Here is a 16,795-nt window from a genome sequence, read left to right on the forward strand (position 1 = left end):
CGTGCCGCCCATGTCCTTCTCCTCTTTACTCATTAAGCACCTCTGCTCAAGAATACTCAGCATGGCTTTGTCAAAGGCAGATTGTGCCTTACAAGCCTGGTGGAGTTCTTCGAAAATGTGACTAAACACATTGACGAAGGGAAAGCGGTAGATGTGGTTTATATGGATTTTAGCAAGGCGTTCGATAAGGTCTCCCATGCAAGGCTTCTAGAAAAAGTGAGAGGGCATGCGATCAAAGGGGCTGCTGCCCTGTGGATCCAGAACTGGCTTGCCCAAAGGAGGCAGAGAGTGTGTATAGATGGGTCTTTTTCTAATTGGAGGTCGGTCACCAGTGGTGTGCCCCAGGGATCTGTTCTGGGACCCTTGCTGTTTGTCATTTTCATAAATGACCTGGATGAGGAAGTGGAGGGATGGGTTGGTAAGTTTGCCAACGACACGAAGGTTGGTGGGGTTGTGGATAGGGATGTCAGAAGTTACAGAGGGACATAGATAGGATGCAAGACTGAGCGGACAAGTGGCAGATGGACTTCAACCCAGATAAATGCGTAGTGGTCCATTTTGGCAGGTCAAATGGGATGAAGGAGTACAATATAAAGGGAAAGACTCTTAGTACGGTAGAGGATCAGAAGGACCTTGGGGTCCGGGTCCATAGGACTCTAAAATCGGCCCCGCAGGTGGAGGAGGTGGTTAAGAAGGCGTATGGTGTGCTGGCCTTTATTAATTGAGGGATTGAGTTTAGGAGTCCGGGGATAATGATGCAGCTATATAAGACCCTCGTCAGACCCCATTTGGAGTACTGCGCTCAGTTCTGGTCGCCTCATTACAGGAAGGATGTGGAAAAGATTGAAAGGGTGCAGAGGAGATTTACAAGGATGTTGCCTGGATTGAGTGGCATGCCTTATGAGGATAGGCTGAGGGAGCTCGGTCTTTTCTCCTTGGAGAGACGTAGGATGAGAGGAGACCTAATAGAGGTATATAAGATGTTGAGAGGCATAGATCGGGTGGACTCTCAGAGGCTTTTTCCCAGGGTGGAAATGGCTGCTACGAGAGGACACAGGTTTAAGGTGCTGGGGGGTAGGTACAGGGGAAATGTTAGGGGGAATTTTTTCACACAGAGGGTGGTGGGCGAGTGGAATCGGCTGCCGTCAGTGGTGGTGGAGGCAAACTCAATAGGGTCTTTTAAGAGACTCCTGGATGAGTACATGGGACTTAATAGGCTGGAGGGTTATATAGGTAGGCCTAAAAGGTAGGGATATGTTCGGCACAACTTGTGGGGCCGAAGGGCCTGTTTTGTGCTGTAGCTTTGTATGTTTCTATGTTCTATGAGGGGGTTAGCTTTTGAGAGATTGAGTAGACTGGGCCTGTACTCATTGGAGTTTAGAAGGTTGAGGGGAGAGCTTATAGCGACATATAAGATAATGAAGGGGCTAAACAGGGTAGAAACAGCGAGGTTATTTCCACTTACAATGGAAACAAGAACTAGGGGGCATAGCCTCAAAATACGGGGGAGTCAATTTAGAACAGAGTTGAGGAGGAACTTCTTCTCCCAGAGGGTAGTGAATCTTTGGAATTCTCTGCCCAATGAAACAGTAGAGGCTACCTCGTTAAATGTGTTTAAGTCACAGATAGATAGGTTTTCAACCATTAAGGGAAGTAAGGGTTATGGGGAGCGGGCGGGTAAGTGGAACTGAACCCACTATCAGATCAGCCATGATCTTATTGAATGGCGGAGCAGGCTTGAGGGGCTAGATGGCCTACTCCTGCTCCTATTTCTTATGTTCTTATCTTCTTACACTTCTGACTCAGAGTCATAAAAGTTTACAACATGGAAACAGACCCTTCAGCCCAACTTGTCCACGCCGCCCAGTTTTTACCATTAAGCTCGTCCCAATTGCCCGGGTTTTGCCCATATCCCTCTATACCAATCTTACTCATGTAACTGTCTGAATGATTTTTAAAAGACAAAATTATACCCACCTCTACTACTACATCTGGCAGTTCGTTCCAGACACTCACCACCCTCCGAGTGAAAAAATTGCCCCTCTGGACCCTTTTGTATCTCTCCCCCCTCATCTTAAACCCATGCCCTTTAGTTTTTGACTCCCCTACCATTAGGAAAAGATGTTGACTATCTACCTTATCCATGTCCATCATTATTTTATAGATCTCCAAGATCAGCACTAAGTCTCCGACGCTCCAGTGAAAAAAGTCCCAGTCTATCCAGCCTCTCCTTATAACTCAAACCATCAAGTCCCGGTAGCATCCATTTTCTGCATTCTTTCCAGTTTAATAATATCCTTTCTATGATAGGGTGAGCAGAACTAAACACAGTATTCCAAGCGTGGCCATACCAATGTCTTGTACAACTTCAAGATGTCCCAACTCTTGTTGGGACTTGTGCCTTGTAGGTGGTGGACAGGCTTTGGGAAGTTATTTGCTGCAGAATCCCCAGCTCTGACCTGTTCTTGTAGCCACAATATTTATATAGCTGGTTCAGTTCAGTTTCTGGTGAATGGTAACCCCTGCGAGGTTGATAGTGGGGGATTCAGCAATGATAATTGCCATTGAATATAATGAGGAGATAGCTAGATTTTCTCGTTGAGTTACCAAAATTACAGTAATGATTTAAATAGCTCTAAGATGTGAACAGTTGAAAATCTAAACCATGGTATGGTGTGAACATAAGGAACATGACGCATACACCCATTTCAACAACAGTAAAATTACAGGTTTGAACTATTGTTTGTTATTTGGTCACCTCATTTCTATCACTTTTTTTTTAAAAAGGTGAGGTGGTACAAAATTTCTCATACAATACTAACAACAGTGCTCATGCATTATTTGAAAACCCTGCATTTAAATGGTTTATTAACATTATCTTACAAACCTTCTCAGTTCATTCTGACAATGCACACTATTTTATAAAAACATAGCAGGACAAAAAAAATCTTGGAAGCTGAACAATCATCCAAATCTGGCTAACAAAAAGGATCAATAATGAATAAAGGCCATTATGTTGTCAAAACATTTTGCTCTAATACACTAAATATTCCATTGAAGTCAATATAACACACAGTGGCAGATGATATGGCCAATAATTCTGTATCTCTAACCAACATGGCTAGCATCCACATACTGTTGAAGAGGAACTCAGATTAGATGGGCACTACATGTTGCCAGATGCCCGATAAGCGCTTGCAAAAAAGCTCTTCTATAGCGACTGAAGGAAAATGTTCACTTGGATGCCAGAAAAAACACTTCAAGAACACCATGAAAGTGTCACTGTAAATTTCAAACATTGCCCTTGAGACATTGGAAAATGGAACACAGGAATATTCTACATGGCACGGTCTCATCAGCAAAGGCTTGTGATCAGCAAAACGGCAAACTAGCTACAGGTCCATGAGCTTCTGAAGTCCAAAGCCGCAAGCAGCTCTTCGGTACCAACAATGCGTGTCATTCTCAACACGCAACAGATCTTTTGCATCTCAAATTGGACTGATTGGCCAGCTTCAAACACTGCACCTGAAACAACTCACTGAATTCTTCTTCAAAATATAAACATGGCACTCTTAGCAGCGAAGCAACCTGAAGCTGGAGTCTGGAAGTTAGTCATCCACTAAGCAGGAAAAAAAAGGCATTTTTGATTGTGATATTGGCTATCATACAAATTCTGTCCTAGATTTCAAGGTCATCAAATTCCATCTTGCCTTGACCTGATTGCTCACAATACCGTCAGTCAGTCATTCTGATTCAAAATCAACCTCTATCTCAGGTGACCATCCTGCCCATGATAATCAAGAACTGCCTATTTGAGGAAGACAACCAGGAAGGCCAATGTTCAAGCAGTTTCTCAAAAATATTAAACAATATCTATGTTCTATGCTCTATAATTGAAAAACAGAGAACATTCCGAACTATTCACAGCTACTATGCTTTAAAAAATGTAATTCTTCTCAATTGCTTTTAAACAGACTCAACGTTTAAAAAAGACTATGTTCTCTCTTTTTTGGGATACACAATTACCATCACAGATTGTGTTAGAAGTTAATAATTTAGCCTCCTCCATAACCATTGCACTTGTGATTTTTTCTTCAGATGAATGCTGCCCATTATGCCCCATCTAACAAAGCAGAAACAAGCAAAACATGTATTTTTTTTGCCAATTTCCCCCCCTCACCATAAACGAGGAACGGTAAAACAATTTGTGAAAAGCTGAAAAGGGAAATGACAGGCAGAAAATGGAACAGGATCTGATGGGTGAGGGATGTCCACAGAATAAATGATGAAAGCAGTTTATGCTGATTAAAGTCAAAACACACAGTAAAGGAAATTCTATTCAGATCACTGAAATTGCAGTTTCTGGTACTGGCTAGACTTACTTTTCAAACTTAGGAACTGAATCAAAATGGTGGTTTAAAAGGTAGCTAACCACAGAGCATGCACATCTGGAGTATTCATGTTTCTGTTCTCCATTGCTTTTGGCCTTTTAGGCAAGTAATGTGGTGCAAAGAAAAGTTGACACCAGAAGTGTATTTACTTTGTGCTGTAGCCTTTGATTTGATTTATTATTGTCACATGTATTTACAGTGAAAAGTATTGTTTCTTGCGCGCTATACAAAGTATACCATTCATAGAGAAGGAAATGAGAGTGCAGAATGTGTTACAGTCACACCCTAGCTATGACTGTAACACTACATTCTGCACTCTCTCATTTCCTTCTCTATGAACAGTATGCTTTGTCTGTATAGCGTGCAAGAAACAATACTTTTCACTGTGTGTTAATAAATGTGACAATAATAAATCAAAGCAAAGGCTACAGCACGAAGTAAATACACTTCTGGTGTCTACTTTACTTTGCACCACATTACTTGCCTAAAAGGTCAAAAGCGATAGAGAACTGAAACATGAATACTCCAGATGTGCATGCTCTGTGGTTAGCTACCAAAATACATTACAACTCGGTGCAGCCAAACTTTATTTTCCATAAAATCATCAGAATTAGATCATGCTCTCAACCTGTAGTGGTAGAGGGGCTTGCAAGCTTGTTGTAAATGCCTGTCAAATCTGAAGTGCTTTTAATGATTAGTGTAGGTTTGGCAAACGTATAACCAATAGATAACATCTTGATTTTCAGAATGCATCAGGTCCTCAAGCAAATAAAAGGTGAAATGATTTTTCAAAAACAGTAACTAAGTTTAAACATGTAGTTAACTCTCACACTACACCCGAATTATTCTGCATAGAATTTTTCTGGACACTTTCAGCAGTCCACTGTGAACCAGGTTTATTTCAAGTTACTCTTAAAAGAAACTATTTTCAGCTTGTGAGTGACATCAATGAGTTCATCTTAATCGTCAATTCTGGTTGCTCTGAGGCAGTGGCAGGCGACCTCAGAGTAGCGACTCAGTGTCAATCACAATGTGGACTATGGGGAGGGGCTACAAAAACAAATTTTCAGCCCTCCAGGATATTAATGAACCAATTGGCTTTTTAATGACAATTCAGCAACTTATGGTCATTCTTTCTACTGTCAAACCACAAATGACCAGATTAATTTTGACTGACAAGGGAGTCAAGGGCTGTGGGAAGGCAGGCAGGGAAGTAAAGTTAAAGACACAATCAGATCAGTCTTGATTTTAATGAATGGCAGAGAAAGTCTGAGGGACTGAATGGCCGACACCTGCTGCTACATCTTGTATTACAATTTACTGAATTGTGTTGCTTCACTTTCCATAATAGTATTTGACTCAATCTCTGTAGTCCAGTATTATAGCCACTACCCTACTGGATTTAAAGTGGTCAGCTAGACACATGGTCAACAGAAAAGATAAATTTTGAAGTGAGCATGGTCACAACTGTGCCAGCCAATGCGTTCAAGGTAGGGTGGGCCTTGCAAGCAAACAGATTACACCAAATATATTTTGACCTAAACTATAACAGTTAAAAGCAAGATTATCTCTCCAGCAAGATGCAATGAGTGGAGTACAGTATCATAAAATTTAAATACATAAAATTAATCCCAGTCATTTTTTAACCAGTGCAGGAATCCAGAAGCGATTGACAGGCCATTACCCAATCAGCTTCATTCTGAATAGTCGTGTCATTACATGCAGTCAACACATTTACTTAAAACGCAATAACCTGCCCTTTGCAATAGCAGATCATAATCCAAATCCTACCGAGACATTCCTCTCCTCATGTCAATGAAGATGTGCTAGTTAGGTGCATTGAACTGAACAGGCACCATAGTGTGGCAACTAGGGGAATTTCACAGTAACTTCATTGCAATGTTAATGTAAGCCTTACTTGTGACTAATAAATAAATTTTATGAATGAAAAATATTTTTATGAGCACTAAAACAGATTCTATCTCCAATGCGAGTATGGAAAGCTACTACATCACAATAATGCAGTGCTGAATAAAGAGCCATACGTCAAAAACATTTGAATTTAACTGAAAGAATTAAATAGATTATCTCATCAATTAAAAACATTCATCCTGTGCCTTAATATAAACTGTTGAACCTTTCCTTCAATTTCATCTCTTTTTCATAGAATTATAGAATCCTAGAATCCCTACAGTGCAGAAGGAGGCCATTCAGCCCATCGAGTCTACATCAACAACAATCCCACCCAGGCCCTAATCCCGTTACCACACATATTTACCCGCTAATCCCTCTAACCTACACATCCCTGAACACTAAGGGACAATTTAGCATGGCCAATCAACCTAATCCGTGTATCTTTGGGCAGTGGGAGGAAACTGGAGCACCTGGAGCAGACACAGGGAGAATGTGCAAACTCTACATAGACAGCAACCCAAGCCAGGAATAGAACCTGGGTCCCTGGCGCTGAGAGGCAGCAGTGTTAACCACTGTGCCACCATGCCCATCTAATTTACGTGCAGCATTCTGAATCCCTGAGCCATGAAGAGTAGGAAAGTCAGTTTAATCTGAATCCATTGTTAATATAGCAGATCACAGCTAGTACTTCAGTTGAGAACTGAGCCAAAGTAAGGAAAAACAAGATTCCTGCTCCTAATCACTAAGCAGTGGCCACAACAACCATTGTTGATACCAATGTGCATCAGAAATAGACAAGACCAGGCTCAGAGATCTTAAGTCACCCTGAGTAATCATAGAAGCTCAAGCAAAATTACATAATAATTGCTGCCAGAAATCTTTAAACCAGTCTGTGATCAAGAAGAAACTGGATCGAGTCCAACACCTTTAAAAGTTATGACTAACAATAATGAAGTCTAATCAGAAGCCCTGGTTGGAACAAGTCCTCCAAAGGTGGAATTCTTGGCCCTAGGATAAGAAGCGATTCACATTAAAAATGGAAAATATTTTACAATTACCTTGCCACAATTTTAGCTAAATGAAGACAGGCATATCTCGTGATAGTTTGTAAGTTTACAGAACGATTATAAGCATGGGATTATAACCTGAAACGCAATTTTGATTTTTTGACATCTTTATGCTGAAAAACAACTCCAGTAATCTAGTTTCTGCAAATATTCTTGCAAAACAGCAAAGACCATTTTATCTCAAATCATTGGTGCAATTATGAAGCAAGGTCCCAACTAACTCCTTTTCTCACACTGTCCCACTTCTTTTGGATTAAGGAACTGATCTTAAAAGGCATTCTTGCTTTGGGATATCATCAGGGCAATTCCTGCTCAACACAAACGTTGATGTCATTGGGAAATTTCCAATAGACAAAAACGCATTTGCCTCAAATTTAAACTTCAGAGTACTGTTGCTTGTTTTAATTTCATGGAGTTTCTCCGGCCTACAATTTTGGGTCGGGGGGCGGTGGGGGTGGCCTGCGAGTGAGTGGGGGGTTGTCTAACAGCACAGATTCTCAGCACGGACCCAGCTCAGAACACTTCAGATTGACAAGATGGCTTTTGCAATGCAACCCATTAATCTTACTGTTCTTTTGGTTACTGCTGGAGCTGAGGAGTAAGAGTAGGAGGATGAATGCGGGCAGAGGAGGCCCAGGCCTTACCACTCGAAGGAGTAGCAGGAGACGACTGCCAGAGGCAGGACGTGGCCGCCATGGGGGTGGAGGGGTGTCCTGTATGCCTGGGCTGACCATGAAAGTAAATTTGACCTGGACCAGGCCCAGCAGGAAGCCCAGACTGCAGGATTCACAGCCATTGCGGAGATGCCAAATGCACAGGGGGCAGGCCCCGGTGAAGAATCCAGAAAAATTCATGAACTGAAAAGGCTTCCATTCAATAAACGCGCAATTGCTACGTGACCATCAGCTGAATATCATGCACGTCTGCGCCAGACATCCCGGCAGTGTGCATGACAGTTTTTTATTGAGGAATTCCAATGTCGGGAGGTCTTCGAGGAGGAGTCCAGGGTGCAGGGATGGTTCGTTGGGAACATGGGTACCCACTTTGGATTTGGCTGATGATGCCTGTGCGGAGGCCTGAGACTGAGAGCCTATACAATAAGGCCCACGTTGCCACCTGTTGAATAGTGGAGCGGTGCATAGGGTTCCTCAAAATGAAGTTCAGGTGCCTGGACCGCTCTGGTGGGGCCCTCCAATATAGCCCCCTGATATCGTCCCGCATTGTGGTTGTGTGCTGTGCCCTACACAACCTGGTGCAGCAGCGAGACGACCTTTTGGAGGAGGAGGATGTGAAGGCCGACCAGCCGGGCATTGCTGGGGAGGAGAATGTCCAGCAGGAAGTGGAGGAGGAGAGCGACGATGATGAGAAACACCAACCAAGCGCTGGAGGGCAGGTGGCAGCAAGGATCAGGCATGTGAGGGAGGGAATCTCTCGTGCGTTCTGGGGATGCCATGGCAGATGGTGTAAGTCACTGCCAATGCATGCCACCCACTGTAGCCAGTGATTTCTTTGAGCACCTTTATTTTCCCCAGTGACAGAGTGCGGAGGGGCCTCCTCTATTGACATCAACATGCAGGACCCCTCCGGTAAACGTCAGGGTAAAAACGTTCCTGTTAGAGGCAAATTCGTCATAATTGGATGGTGAAATAACATTTATTGATGCCAATAAAAAGTGTCTTAATGATAAGTGACAACATAGAAACATGTGAACAGGAAACATTGAAGTGCCTAAATACTCTATTCCCCTAGTGCTGCCCTTCACCCAGGCTTAGTGCCACTACATCTTCTTAACTATACATGGCCTACCACTATTTCTTGGTGTTTCTCAGGATGTACATCGGAGGTGGAAGTGGCCAGCTCCCTATTGCGCACTGTGGCCTGTAATGCCCTTGGTGATCGTCCTCTGAAGGGACCTCGAGGGCCCTGGGTGGCTTCCAGGTGTCAGGGATGTATCCATGACACCCACTTCATCCTGCTGCCCGAGATGCCCCAGTGTCAGGAAGAGGGGAGTTAGAAGGTGTAGCCACAGCTGCTGTCACCTGGTTGGAAGGCTGCGGCACAGGCTCGACCTCTTCTCCTCCCTTGGGGTTCCTGTGGGCTCCTGGGTTGCTCCATGGGATACCGATGCTTCTGCAGTGAGCTCCAGAAGCTCAGGCGTCACCTGCCAGTCCTGGTGGACCACCTGTGTTCTAGCCATGGTGGTCAAGCCCTCTGCGATGGCCACCCGTCACTGGCAGCAGCAAGTGCCCTCAGAGACTGAGCCATGCTCTGCAGCCCCTCAGCCATTGCCCTAACTGGGCCACGTTCTCAAGGGCTGATGCCGTAGCCGCTGTGACTCAGCGCTGTCCTGCTGGGTCTCGTGCAAGCTCTGTAGCCTCTCAGCCATGACGCTCTGAGTGGGCCACGTTCTCAAAGCCTGCAGCAATAGAAACAAAGCAGATAGGAGCAGAGAGAAGCCATTTGGCCTTTCGAGCCTGCTTCGCCATTCATTATGATCATGACTGATTGTCCAACTCAAAAGCCTAATCCTGCTTTCTCCCCATAATCTTTGATCCCATTCGCCCCAAGTGCTATATCTAGAAACTATCTAGTGCTATCATAGAAACATAGAAGATAGCACTTGTTAGAACTGCTGCCTCACAGCACCAGGGTCTCGGGTTCAAATCCTGGTTTGGGTCACTCATGTGTGGAGTTTGCACGTTCTCCCATGTGGGTTTCCTCTGGGTGCTCCAGTTTCCTCCCACAGTCTAAAGATGTGCAGCTTAGGTGGATGGGCCATGCTAAATTGCCCCTTAGTGTCAGGGGGACTCGCTACGGTAAATGCATGGGGTTATGGGGCTAGGGGCTGGGTGGGATTGTGATCCCTGCAGACTTGATGGGCCAAATGGTCTCCTTCTGCACTGTAAGATTCTATGATTCTATAGGAGCAGGTAGAGGCCTAGCTCGCTGCGTCTCAGCACTGTCCCACTGGGTCTCCTGCAAGCTCTTGAGTCTCTCAGCTATGGGACGCACAATCTCGAGAAGCCTGTTGAGGCCCTCAGCTGTGGCCTGCAGTGACTCAGCCATGGCCCTCTGGGACTCCATCATGGCCTGCTGTGACGCGGCCATCGTTTGGAACCTGCCATTCATGGTGAGGATCTCCTGCCCCAGGCTTTCAACTGCGGACGCCAGCCTTGCAGTGTTGGCTGAGAACCACACAAGACAAGCAATAGCTGGTCTGCCTGAAAGCTTTGGGATGCATTTTGGTAGAACTACCGTAGGGGGGAGCTATACGATAAATGGCAGAACCATAAAGGGTGTAGATACGCAGAGGGAACTATGCAAGTCCACAGGTCCTTGAAGGTGACGTCACAGGTGGAGAAGGTAGTGAATAAGGCATATGGCATGCTTGCCTTTATAGGACGGGGCATAGAGTATAAAAGTTGGGGTATGATGTTGCAGTTATATAGAACGTCGGTTCGGCCGCATTTGGAATACTGCGCCCAGTTCTGGTCGCCCCACTACCAGAAGGACTTGGAGGCTTTAGAGAGAGTGCAGAGGAGGTTTACCAGGATGTTGCCTGGTATGGAAGGGCTTAGTTATGAGGAGAGATTGGGTAAACTGGGGTTGTTCTCACTGGAAAGACGGAGGATGAGGGGTGACCTAATAGAGGTGTATAAAATTATGAAAGGCATAGATAGGGTGAACGGTGGGAAGCTTTTTCCCAGGTCGGTGGTGACGTTCACGGATATCAGAAGGACGTATTTTACACAGAGGAGGGTGGGGGCCTGGAATGCGCTGCTGGACAAGGTGGTGGAGGCGGACACACTGGGAACGTTTAAGACTTATCTAGATAGCCACATGAACGGAGTGGGAATGGAGGGATACAAAAGAATGGTCTAGTTTGGACCAGGGAGCGGCGCGGGCTTGGAGGGCCGAAGGGCCTGTTCCTGTGCTGTATTGTTCTTTGACTCCTCCCAACAGCCTTGCTGTCAGCCCCTCCTGCATTCCCCGGCTCTGTTGCTGCATTTCCAGCAGCTGAGGGAGAAGTGATTGCAGAGACCCAGCATATAGCCTGGGGCCAGTGGAGTCCTCGCCTCCAGCAGGCCCCCACATGTCACAGGCCTCAGATGTTCCCTCCTCCACCCGCTATACATCAGCAGATGCATCGTGCGCACTAGAGAGTGACCCAGATGCCTCGCCACTAACTTGACCCACCGATGGGAGCACCTCTGGGATGATAAGTTGAGAGATGGAAGCTGACGCAAAACTGGTGCCGCTTCCTCCAACGAGTCTTCCGAGCTGTCAGGGGCAGGATGGGCGAAAGCAGCAGTGGGAGCTGCGATGCCAGATGGCCTGGGCATGTTGGGGCCCCTTCCTGCAACAAAGAACACATGGTCAAGTGCAAGGGAGGGAGGAGAATCTGGGCTGCGTGCAATTTACTTGAGATTTCTCCACAAAGTGTAAGATTGGCGGGTGCTCACTTCTATGCTCCATACCGACCATGCTGTTGCCAATGGTCCGCATACCCTCCTCTCCCGCAAGTTCCAGAGCCCATTCCTCAAAAGGTGAGAGGACCCGGATCTCAGGCACACCACCTGCCTTCGCCCGGCAATTATGGTTATTCTTCTCCTGTGGGGACAGAAGGAGCCATGTCAAATCTGATGGCACAAGTTCTGAAGGGTTTCAGGGGGTGGCCCTCAGAGGGCAAGGGTTGTGATATTCTTGGGTAGGAGAAGGGAGGTGCTTGGGGTTCAAGGGCTGAAAGCATGAAGGGTGCTGGGGTGGCGGGATTGGAGGGTCATTTGGGGGAAGATGGTAGAACAGTAAGCTTGCGCAAGCCAGTGGGAGAAAGAAAACAGCCTGAGTGAGATTCAGCCAGACTAAGGATATCAGGAATTTGGAGCCGAGTGGGAATTCGGTGCGGAGGGGAAAAGAAGTGATTATCTTTGGGAGGAGCGGAGAGGCGGACCCACAGGCAAGGGAGAGGTAGAAAGAAATCAAACCGTGCCATCACAGCCAGCTGGTAAGCGATTGGCTGGTGACTGGTAAGTAGTTTTTCCTTTTTTTGTATTGGCATTGTAGTTGTTGTTGCAAGTTAACTTGAGGATCAAGTCATGGCAGGAGAGATACAAAAGTGTCCAGAGGGACAATTTTTTCACACAGAGGGTGGTGAGTGTCTGGAACAAGCTGCCAGAGGTAGTAGTAGAGGCGGGTACAATTTTATCTTTTAAAAAGCATTTAGATTTAAAAAGCATGGGTACGATGGGTATAGAGGGATATGGGCCAAATGCAGGCAATTGGGATTAGCTTAGGGGTTTAAAAAAAAAGGGCGGTGTGGACAAGTTGGGCCGAAGGACCTGTTTCCATGCTGTAAACCTCTATGACTCTATGACCTCTATAACCCAGACCTGTGTCATGCTCTTCTTGTGCAATATGGGAATTCAGGTATCCTTCCAGGGTCCTTGGCTCCTTCACATGCAAAAAGTGTCCCCAACTGCAGCTCCTGTTAAGACTGCTTGATGGCTCTGGAGCTGCGGATGGATTTGCTTTGAAGCATCCACGATGCCAAGGATAGCACGTTCGGTGAGTTGGTCACAGCGCAGATAAAATGACCGAGGGAGATAGGGAATGGGTGACTATCAGAATGAGGAAGAGTAGGAAGACAGTGCAAGGATCTCCTGCGGTCATTGCTCTCCAAAATAGATATACTATTTTGGATACTGTTGGGGGAAATTAAAGACAGCATGTTAAATAGTAAAGGCAGTGTCAGTAATCCTAGTACTAGACAGGTCAGGCAAAAACAGGGCAGCGAGCAAGGGAAGTCCGGATTTAACTGCATTTATTTTATGTAAGAGGCCTGACGGGCAAGGCAGATGAACTCAGGGCATGGATGGGTACATGGGACTGGGATATTATAACTATTACTGAAACATGGCTAAGGGAGGGACAGGACTGGCAGCAGCTCAATGTTCCAGGGTACAGATGCTATAGGAAAGATAGAACAGGCGGTAAGAGGAGGAGGAGTTGCGTTTTTGATTAGGGAGAACATCATGGCAATACAAGGAGGGGATATATCCAAGGGTACGCCCACTGAGTCTATATGGGTAGAACTGAGAAACAAGGAGGGAAAGATCACTTTGGTAGGATTGTACTACAGGCCCCCAAATAGTCAGCGGGAAATTGGGGAGCAAATATGGAAGGAGATTACAGATAGCTCCAAGAAAAATAGGGTGGTAATAGTAAGGAACTTAATCTTTCCCAATATTGACTGGGACAGCCATAGTATTAGGGGTTTGGATGGAGAGAAATTTGTTGAGTGTATTCAGGAGGAATTTCTCATTCAGTATGTGGATGGCCTGACTAGAGAGGAGGCAAAACTTGACCTCCTTTTGGCAAATAAGGTGCCAGAAGTGTTTGTGAGGGATCACTTTGGAACCAATGACCATAATTCCTTTAGTTTTAAGATAGCTATGGAGAATGAGGGGTCTGGCCCAAAAGTTAAAATTCGAAATTAGGGTAAGGCCAACTTTGATGGTATTAGACAGGAACTTTCAAAAGTTGATTGGGGTCTGATTGTTGATTGTTGACAGGCAAAGGGATGTCTGGTAAGTCGGAGGCTTTCAAAAATGTGTTAACCAGGGTTCAGGGTAAGTACATTCCTTTTAGAGTCAAGAGCAAGGCTGGTAGATGTAGGGAATCCTGGATGACTTGGGATATTGAGGCCCTGGTCAAGGAGGAGGAGGAGGCACATGACATGCATAGGCAGCTGGGATCAAGTGGATCCCTTGAAGAGTATAGAGGTTGTCAGAGTAGAGTTAAGAAATAAATCAGGAGAGCAAAAAGGGGACATGAGATTGCTTTGGCAGATAAGGCAAAGGAGAATCCAAAGAGCTTCTACAAATATATAAAGGGCAAAAGAACTAGGGAGAGTGTACGGCCTCTTAGCTGACCTTGTTGATCCTTATGTGTGGATCCACAAGAGATGGGTAAATACTGATGAATATTTCTCATCAGTATTTACTGTTGAGAAAAGCATGGATGTTAGGGAACTTGGGGAAATAAATAGTGATGTCTTGAGGAATGTACATATTACAGAGGTGGTGGTGCTGGAAGTCTTAAAGCGCATCAAGGTAGATAAATCCCATGTATCCCAAGACATTGTGGGAGGCTAAGGAGGAAATTGCGGGTCCTAACAAAGATATTTAAATCATCGAAATCACAGGTGAGGTGCCTAAAGATTGGAAAGCAGCAAATGTTTTGCCTTTGTTTAAGGGCTACAGGGAAAAGCCTGGAAGCTACAGACCGGTGAGCCTAACGCCTGTAGTGGTTAAGTTATTAGAAGGTATTCTGAGAGACAGGATCTACAGGCATTTGGAGAGGCAAGGAATGATTAGGGACAGCAAGTCTGACAGCAGCAGGGAAGAAGCTGTTCTCGAGTCGGTTGGTATGTGACCTCAGACTTTTGTATCTTTTGGGGGTGCGTGGGGTCCTTAATTATGCGGCTGCTTTGCCGAGGCAGCGAGAAGTGTAGACAGAGTCAATGGATGGGAGGCTGATTTGTGATGGATTGGCTAGCTTCACAAACTTTTGTAGTTCCTTGCGGTCTTGGGCAGAGCAGGAGCCAAACCAAGCTGCGATACAACCAGAAAGAATGCTTGCTATGGTGCATCTGTAAAAGTTGGAGAGAGCTGTAGCTGACATGCCAAATTTCCTTAGTCTTCTGAGAAAGAGGCGTTGGTGGGCTTTCTTAATATGGGGGGACCAGGACAGGTTGTGGATCTAGACACCTAAAAACTTGAAGTTCTTGACACTTTCTACTTCATCCCCGTTGATGTAGACAGGGGCCTGTTCTCCTTTACACTTCCTGAAGTCGATGACAATCTCCTTCGTTTTGTTGACATTGAAAAGCAACTCAGTGTGCACTTTTGCTGTAATTCTTGAAGCAGAACATAGATGTCCACAAAGTACTGAATTATTGCAGTACCTGCTTTTTATCCCTAGAGGACACAACAGCACGGCAGCTTATCAGTCATTTTCCACAGGACCATCAGTCTTCAGCGGAAATTTACAAGGTCTTAGTGAAAAGGTAACATAACCAAGGCCACAACCAGTTCATTAGCCCTTCAGTAATAGTGCATTGAGAACATTTCTTGAGCAAGGAAAACGATTTACTCCAAACCAATGTTGAAGCGAGGGATGTCCTATGAACGTAGTTGATTATTCAGCATTCACCATGGATGAGCTTCAATTAACAATATTTGGCTCAGGAGTATATCTAATTCTAATATACACCTGCTGTTTATTTTAGCTTCAAAAGATAGATATCTGGCAATCAGTATCCAATTGCAAATAAGGTAAATTTTATACAGCATTAGTTTAGTATGAGGGGAGTATAGATAGGATTTCTATCCAAATTGTGAACTAAAATTAGTAAAATATTTTTCTCTTTACAATACTGGCATGAAAACTTAAAGTTGAAGTCCAAAATTCAGCACCAGTGGAGAATTGTTCAAATATTTTCAAATCATAAGAAAATACATCACAGATAAATGTAGGGATATAGGGTTAGGGCCTGGGTGGGATTGTGGTCAGTGCAGACTCGATGGACCAAATGGCCTCTTTCTGCACTGTAGGGTTTCTATGATTCTAAGTTACATAGAAGCAAATTACTGCAGATGCTGGAATCTGAAACCAAAAGAGAAAATGCTGGAAAACCTCAGCTAGTCTGGCAGTATCTGTAAGGAGAGAAAAGAGCAGATGTTTTGAGTCCAGATGACCCTTTGTCAAAGCTCCAGCAAAGATGAAGCTATAGTCTCCTTATTCTACAAACACAATTTGAAGCTAATAGCAGAAATCACTGTTGCACTTTACATGAGCCATCTACATCTCATTGTTCTCAATGAAATGGAAATTATTTAAAGCAGTAATTGTTGGACCTCATCATCTACACCCTCCGTGATTGGTTTCTTGGAATCACAAGTCTGCATTTCAAATAGAGGACCAGAAGGCAGCAGTATGGGCTCGATATCGGATTGTGTCACTTGTGCGCTAGACAAATTTAACTCTCAACCAGAACCAAAAATCAAAGGCTTGTGATCTGTGGGACCTTGCTGTGTGCGATTCTTACATTACAACAGTGACTACACCTCAAAAGTACTTCATTAACTGTAAATGTTTCAAAACATCCTGAGGTCAAGGAAAGTACTATGTAAATGAAAGTCTTTTTTTCTAACAACTGACTAAACAGTAAAAGAAAATCGTTGATGGTAACGTCATGCTCAAAGATAATTGGACAGCGGACCCTATTTTTTTTTAAAAAGAGATCGAGTCGGTTAGAATTGTGTTCACTGGAGTTCAGAAGGGGGATACCATAGAAACCTATAAAGTGCTAACAAGACTAGGCAGGGTAGATGCAAGAAGGGTGTTCCTGATGGTAGGGGT

The 16,795-nt window shown here is 44.8% G+C and overlaps 1 protein-coding gene across 7 annotated transcripts in view; it reads right to left on the reverse strand.

Annotated features, from left to right (window-relative positions):
• Positions 1 to 16,795, reverse strand: part of hivep1 (HIVEP zinc finger 1) — a 326,912-nt gene that overhangs the window by 208,703 nt on the left and 101,414 nt on the right. The window lies entirely within an intron of this gene.

Source organism: Mustelus asterias, chromosome 2 (genome assembly GCF_964213995.1).
Source record: "Mustelus asterias chromosome 2, sMusAst1.hap1.1, whole genome shotgun sequence".
NCBI classification, from domain to species: Eukaryota; Metazoa; Chordata; class Chondrichthyes; order Carcharhiniformes; family Triakidae; genus Mustelus; species Mustelus asterias.